This window comes from Pteropus vampyrus, unplaced genomic scaffold (genome assembly GCF_000151845.1).
Source record: "Pteropus vampyrus isolate Shadow unplaced genomic scaffold, Pvam_2.0 Scaffold245, whole genome shotgun sequence".
Classification (NCBI taxonomy): Eukaryota; Metazoa; Chordata; class Mammalia; order Chiroptera; family Pteropodidae; genus Pteropus; species Pteropus vampyrus.
In genome coordinates, this window is record NW_011889026.1 from 764,438 (window position 1) to 772,175 (window position 7,738).

Below are 7,738 nucleotides of genomic sequence, written 5' to 3' on the forward strand. Positions count from 1 at the left end.
TCCCGCATGAAGACGGTCCTCAGTGGCACTGAACAGAGAAGTCACATGATCGCCGTTCTTCTCGGAATTAACTAGTCAGCCATGTCTAGGCAAGTGGACAGGAGGAAGCGAGACCTGAGGCAGGGAGGCCGGGCCCAAACGAGTCAGGTGCTGGGACCCGAGACAGGACAGCGCCCTGGGCAGTGGAGCAGCTGGGACTGGGCACTGCTCAGATTTGGGGTCAGAGTTAAGGGCGAGGCCGGGGAGACAGGAGCTGAGGAGCCTGGGCGGTTCCACAGAAGGAGCGTCCATAACAGGAACGGAGGGTCCTACAAGAACAAATTAGGGGTTCCCCATCCAGCACAGTGAGTGAGAGCACGGCCGGTTTGGAAACACACCCCTGTCAGTTTGCTGGAGACTGAAGGATGCAATTTCAGCTTATTTCATTAGCTCCTTAAAAGTCAATAACAAATCGATGGATTGAAAGGATGTTAGAAAAAGTGAAGAAAGTTAAATGAAGATACTTTAGTCCAATATGTATAGGTTCATAGTGGAAAAAGGATTAAAGCTCGAGTGGTGATTTACGTAATACGTATGTATACACACGTGTACAGCATCCCATCACCGTTTAAAACTGTCTTGTCCATTGCATCGTCCCGTGAGCTACGGAAGAAATACGGGGCGGCTGCCAGCTTGGTGGTCCTGAGCCCTCAAAGGCCTGCAGCTTGGGATGTGGGAGGCTTGAACGGTGCCGTGCACGAGCTTGTTTTTATTAGTAAACACGTGGCCTGATTGACAGACGGTGACGTTTGTGTCTTCTCTCTGTTGGCAGAGGCACCAGAGGTCTTGAGCGTGGCGAGAACTTCTCAGGTGAAAGTCCTTGAGGTGATGGTTTTTTCTCTCGTCCATCCGCTTTTCCTGGACCGGTCCCTGCGGTATCACTCAGATCTGTGGGGCAAGTTGTTCTTGTCCCGCCGAATCTCTCATTTCTTTGGGAGAAGAGGTAGAGTCTCAAGGGATACAGCTAAAGGTTCGAGCCCAAGAGAGATTTCAGGTTCGGCTGCAGTCAGGGCGGTGGAGCTTGTCACCAGACTCCACCACGTGACGCTTCTGTGGACACCTCCGCCGCCTCCTGCCTCATCCTCTCCCCAGGTGTCGAATAAGAGCTTGGCAAACACAGGCACATGGGCCGGGAGGCATCACAATTTATTTCTGTGGCTACTCTGTGCCCAGGGTAGAAAAGCCACAGCCTGTCACCTGCCATCCCACGTCTCCCCCCACCACCCCCCATCCAGCTAGCTCCTGCAGAGCAGCAGGCTCACCTGCAGTTCACTTCTCTGAGGTGGGCAGTGGGGGCACTCTGGGGCTAGGTGAGGACACAGGAGGTTGGAGTCGTCACACTCTGATGCCATTTGGGTGACACAAGCCAGGTTCACACCTCGATTCGTGCCTTCGAGGTCCCTTGTTTGGGTTTTAGGTTAGGATCCTGCCAGTTACCCGGGGGAGAAGGGGTCCGGAGAAAGAAGAGTCAGCTCCCAGATGTCCTCACGCCTTATGCCACTGGGCCTGGGCCCCATCCCCTGTGGTCTGTCACCCTCCCTACTTCCAGGTACAGTGGTCACTGAGACTCGCTGTGGCAGATTTTCTCTGGCCAGGGAGCTCATTGTCCTCCAGGCTAGAGAACGGGGTCCTAGCGTTTTCTGTTCCCGGGATATGTATTATTTGTTTCACCTCCTTTTTGGATGAAACTTAAGCATTTCTGATTTATATGAAATGGCGAAGGTTCGAATTAGTTCATGCATGAAAGCGTGTCTGCAGCCGAGATGGCCCAGTCGGCGAGGGGCCGTGTCCTGGGTGCCGGTGCGCTGTCTTCGCGTTCTGTGCCGTGAATGTGAGGGGTCGGGTGCAAATTCAGACCAGTGCCCGGTAGGAACTGTGCATTATCTGGACATCCTCTGAAAACAGTGTTTGCAAAGGGGTTAACAAGGCTTGCATGTTTTAAAGGAATTCAAAGGTATGTTCTAAGAGATTTAGGATTTCTACTTTTTTACTGAAATCCATTATTAGACTTTCTCTTCCCTTCCAGGTTTCTGGTCCTTGGCATTTTAATTTGGAATTCGTTATGTAGTACAAGAAGGTTCTCTAGGCAAGTTGCCTTAGGTGGAGGAACGTTTGGGTCACCTCAACAAACGTATCGAACACCTTCGAGGTGCCAAGCACTTTGCGGGGCGCAAGGTGGCGGGCAGATGACGGGTGCGCCTACAGTGAGTCTGTCATGGGCGTCAGTGGACTAACTTTATAACAAGGAAGGGAATGAAATGAACGTTGACTGTCGGCGTACGATGTTGGGGACCCAGAGAAAGCCTTGTTGGGAGGTAGCCTTCTAAAGAGAGAGCCCTTCGCCCATGGAGAATTCTGGAAGGATCATTTGAAGGTCAGGTTGTGTGGGCAGACTTGTGAAGGTTTGGGGAACCGTTAGTCATCCCAGGGCAGAAGGTAGGGACCCGGATGGGCACCCAGGAACGTGGGGTAGAGCTGGACCTTTGGAGAGGTGCGTGCTGTGCTGCCGAGGTGGCCGTCAGCACTGCCTGGTGGGGAGCTATAGCGTCCAGACCCGCGGGTCGCTGAGGTCCAGGCATTTAAGTACCGCATTTCAGGGACATTGCAGGGCATTGTTTCGTGTAGCCCTAGGAAAGAAACTGCTGTCGATTCACCTCTGTCTCACTATCGGTTGTAAAATGTGCCTCTGTTTTGGTGAAGTTTAAAAAAAATGTGCATTTAGAATCAGTGACATACTACACAGTAAGAAGTCAGCGCTGCTGCCTGACCACGTGCATCTAAAGCAGATGGTCTCCTTTGCAACAAAACTATGTGCGTTTTCCCCTCATGACCTGTGCCAGGGGGCCCAGTGATGAACCAACAGCCTTCGGCTTCTGCCAGAAGAGAGGAGTGACATCTGAAAAAGAGGTCCGTTTGTTCCTCAGCCAGGATTTATTAAGCAGCTACTATGTGCCGGATACCGAGCTAGGTCCTGGGATCGCGGTGGTGAGCGTAAGAAGCACAGCCACTGCTGGGTGCTGCCTGCAGCCTGGGGGACATCGCAGGCTGCAGACACGCTTTCACGCACGAGGCGTGGTAACCTGGGCTGATGCATGAAGGAGCAGAGGCCTCTTTGAGGAGGCGGGCTGAGGAATGAAGGGACGAGCAGGGACGAGCCCCCACCTCGGCCCTGAGGTCGGGAGGAGCCGGCAGCCTGAGGAAGCAGGAGGCCCGAGAGGCTGGCGCACGGGGAGCAGGAGACGCAGTCCAGACGCCGCGCTGCACAGTCCAGGGGTGCCGGTCACATCCCTGTCCGTCCTGCGGTCCGGCAGGGTGCCTGCTGCTCGGCCCCCGCGGCAGCTCTTGTTTGGGGGTGGAACCTTCAGGACGACATGGTAAGGGGTTGGGAGAGGGTGCCGAGGGAGGAGGAAGTGTCGAGGGCCCGCAGCTTCCTGCCCTGACACCAGCGTGCTTGGTGGTGTTGGGAAGGTGGGGAGGCTGCAGCCGGACAGCCGGACAGCCGAGTCGAGTGCCCACGAGGCATGGAGGTTGTCAGGGGCGGTGGCCACATGGGCCCCGGGGAGCTGGGCTGGAGACACACCTGGCGAGGGTGCTGCCAGCCTTCAGCAGGGTCTCCGAGTGCTTCTTGTGTGGATGAACTGACCTCAGTGCCCGAACAGGGCCTCATGTACGGCTTTCTTGTTGGTCTTCGCTGAGATTCACTCAGCTGCACAGTGAGATCATTTCTGCATCTCTGCCAGAAGCGTCACCCACTCCGTTCCGTGGTGTGCGTGTGTGTAAAAGATGTCACGTGAGACAGGAATGCGCAGCAGAGCTGCGGAGCGAGCTGGGGAGCGGTGAGCTGCTCGGACAGAAGCCGGCAGGGCCGCCGCGGGACGAGCCTTCTGCACAGCTTCCCTGGCTTATGTCGTGCCCTCTTCTTGGAGGGGTTACGTGCCCCGCGTCCCTCCCTGCCCACACCTGACCACTTCCCCATCTGGGTCCCCGTTTCCTTCCGCCTCCCCCTCCATTCTTACCCCATCAGGGACTCGTCCTGATCCCTTTATCGGGAGAAAGTGGGCCTGTAGTGAGCGCTGCCGGCCCCACAGGGCGGCGTCTGCATTGGAGCGCTGCCCCTCGCCTGGAATGACGTGGCGCGTCATGTGGTGAAGTGACTGATGCCCGTTCTCCTGCAGGCCCAGAAGCCCCGTGAGGGCAGGGCGTGTGTCCATCACTGGGTTGGTCCCAGCGCCTTGCGTACACGAGGCACCCAGGAAGGTTTGCTGACGGTGACCGGGAGGACACTGCGGGGTTGTGTCACAGTTCGGCGTGTGGCCGCCTCTCAGTGCCTGCCTTGGACAAGAGAAAGTGTTTGTGGCTGTCAGAAACAGAATAGGCCAGAGCCTTCTAATTTAGATTCTGATTTTTGTTTGTGGGAGCTCACTTTAATCTGAAAATTCCGTTGGGATAACCCATATCCCAACCAGTTCCTTGAGGCTGTATGACAGGTAAAGGAGCCTCGGAGACCCTCAGATGTCCCCGTCCTCCCCAGAGGGTGGGCAGGTCAGCCTGGTCAGCCTGGTCAGCCTGGAGGACAGCGGGTGGTAGGGCCGGTCCACCCCCGCTCCCCCCAAGGGCTCTCTCGGAGGTCCCCGCCCTCACTGCCTTCCGTTTGAGTGTCCCACTGTGGCTGTGGTTTGGTCGTTCCTGGCTGGGTTTGGTCCAGCCATCCTAAGGGGGTGGCTGAGGGAGTTTGGAAGGCAGCATCCGGCGCAAAGGATGCGGCCAGGCGTCACGCTCTGACTGGGGCGGCCGAGGCCCCTGCGGATACGTGGAGACTGTGGCTTCTGAGACTTTTAACAGTTGGACTCTTTTCCAGGCGCAATGTAACAGAGAAGCAAAAATGTTTACAAGTAGTTGGCTCCTGCGTTTGTGCCCAGGATGTCTTTTCTGTTTCGGTGGGGTCGTGAGAGCCCCCCAACAGAGCTTGGGGGTCTCCCGGCCCCTGCTGAGGACTCGGCTTCCTTCCCCCCATAGCCGGCTTCCTTCACCCCATAGCAGCTTCCCCCCTGAACACAACAGGAAAGATACATGTCCACTGTCAGAAAACTTGGGAAGTATACAAAAGTGTTAAAATAGTTCTAAAGCCAACTGTTAACATTTTTGCGTAGTCATTATGGAAATTTGTCTATGTTTTAAATATCGATACAAAATAGGACGTTCCGAACATATTGTTCTGTTACTTCTTTTCCTCCATTATGGGCGAGGACACGTCCTGCCAGGGCCACTGCATAAACGTGCTGCGTTTGGCACGCTTTCCCATTTGTCAGAATTCGACACGACATCGTAGTGAGCGTTCCTGTTTGTAAATACGTAATTAGATGACTTTTTTTTCCTTAACGAAATTTCTCAGAAGGAGAATGGAACAAAGGGGTTTCTGTGTTTTCATGTCCTGTCGCTTCCCACAGAGGTGAACCAGAGGCCCAGAGAGGTTGACTTACGCGGAGTCCCGGCGTGTCGTGGGGGTATAGTGCGTGAGCCCCGACTCTCCTTGCTGCCCTTGGCAGGCCTGGCGGCCCCGCGGCCTCTCCCCTGCCCACCTGTGCTGTGCCCTCCCTGTCCCCTACCCCTTCCAGGGGGCCTTCTCTGACCACAGGCGCCACCAACTGCCCCAGAAACCTTGGGTCACTGTTTGTTGTCCGCACATCTTCCTTGGACTGACCGAGGACACGTTTCCAAGCGGCCCACCTGGCTCACCAGTCCCCAGAGCTCAGAGAGCCTGGCGCGGGCTGAGTCGTCCTTTGAGCCCGCATCTTGTGGCCTTAGACAGGCGTGGTGGTCCTTTCTGCTTCGGAGGCAGATCCGGGGGTTTGGGGGTTTCGGGGTTTCGGTAACTGGTAGGTGTGTTCGTACGGTTGATCTGGAAATCCCTCTTCCCTTCCACAATTGTAAACACCCCGTGACAGCCGTGGGGGCCCTGGCCCCTCTGCCCGGGCGCAGTGGCCGAGGCAGGGCTCTGGACACTGTGTCTGGGGGCAGAGCCCAGGGCGGTCGGCCGGGGCCAAAATCAAGCTCAGTGCACGGGCCTGGGGCCTCCCAGAGCCCGGTGCGTGCAGGGCCCAGAGCTGGGGGCTGGGGGCTGGGGCAGAACCACCGGAGGGGAGGGCTGTCTTGGTGCCAGACATTCTTCGGGACCCTGAGTGACCCACTCTGGCCCAGTTAGTAAGGCCACTTCCTGTCTGTGTGTGTTTGGGCTGCCAAGTTGTCCTCAGAGCTGCTGAGGAGGAAGCCACTGGAATTGGTCAGTGACCGAGGGGGCGGAAGGCGGCACAGTGCCCCTTGTGGACATTAACATGTGAGCTTCGTTCTGGACTGGAGGCAGCAGGAGGTCTGGAGTTGTGCCCAGGTTTCCGTTCGTGCCAAAGGACGTTCTCTTTGTTGTCTTGGGGAGACCTCCGATGGAGCCGGGTGGCAGAGCGCCCGTGAACCTGGCACGGAGGGCCACAGGTGTGTCCACACAGTGCTTCTCAACTAGGGCGGTTGGCAGTGTCTGGAGACGCTTGGCTGTCACAGCACAGGGTGGGTGGGAAGGTGGGGTGCAGAGTGCCCCCATGTAGGGGGTAGAGGAGTGGAGAGTGCTGAGCATCTTTCAGTGCACGGGGCAGCCCCCACCTCACAGGCCACCCAGCCCGACCATCACGAGGACCCTGGTCTATGGGGGCAGGACTTGGTGTTGGCCTCTGGGCAGTGGCAACTGGGACCGGTACCCAGGAGCTCAGTGGGGTGAGTGGCTGCAGAGGATGAAGGGGCTGACCCCCATGACCAGACTTTAGTATGAGAAAAACATGGTGGCTTTTAAAACAGGGTGGTACTTTTCAGATAATTATGATGTCTGCGATGGAAGTTTAAATGTGAGCTAACAGAACTGCAAGGGTCTTATGATTGTTTCTGGAACGAGGTCACGTTTCTGTCGTATCAGCAGTTAAAACGAGGCGGAGGCTGGAATCTTTCCCCATCATTTGATATGCTCGGTGGATCACAAGTCCCCCAAAGAACGAGATGGATGAGTTCGATCAAGGATCACAGCTGTGTTCTCTCTTTTTAAAAATCATTTCGCACCAGAAAACTTCCAGTTTGGTTCAGCCGGCCTTGCCCAGGCACCCCCTGCCCACCCGCCTGCCTGACAGAGGTGCCCTGCTCAGCGCCGGCGGGGCAGATGGACGGATGCTCGATGCCATGGGCCGGCTGCGTGCGCGTGCGGCCAGTGTGCTCATGCAGCCTCCTGCCTGCCCGCTGGAGGGCAGAGGACAGCGGAGACCCCTGCAGCTCCTGATGACAGGCGGAGGAAGGACAGAAAGGGCACCTGGCTATTCCAGGACAAGAGCGCGCGCCTTCGCCTGACGCCAGCCTCACGAACCGCAGGCCCCCTTGGCCAGCCGCCTGTCAGGCGATCCCCCCACGTGCCCGCAGCCTCGGCGAAGCCACACCTCCGGCACGCCCTCCTCCCGCTGCTCCCCAGCGGCAGTGAATGGTACCACTCTCCATTCATTGGCCCAAGACAGACGTTAATTATTTTAATTGCTTATCCACCTAATTAAACAAATATTAATCGAATGCCAACTGTGCGCGCACAGTGGTGCGCGCAGCCAGGCGCGGCTTCTGCTTTCAGGGCGCTCACTGTGTGGTTGCAGAGTCGGCCATTCATTAAACAATCGCGTGC

At 56.8% G+C, this 7,738-nt stretch overlaps 1 long non-coding RNA gene across 3 annotated transcripts in view; it reads left to right on the forward strand.

The window, feature by feature from the left end:
• The first annotated feature begins 98 nt into the window (after positions 1–98).
• Positions 99–7,738, forward strand: part of LOC105301627 — a 28,010-nt gene continuing 20,370 nt past the window's right edge. For 2 of the 3 annotated variants that reach the window (XR_002776082.1, XR_896745.2), the window contains exon 1: positions 99–864. This is a non-coding gene — a long non-coding RNA (uncharacterized LOC105301627). The remainder of the gene's footprint in view (positions 865–7,738) is intronic. The other variant, XR_002776081.1, reaches the window with a different exon arrangement.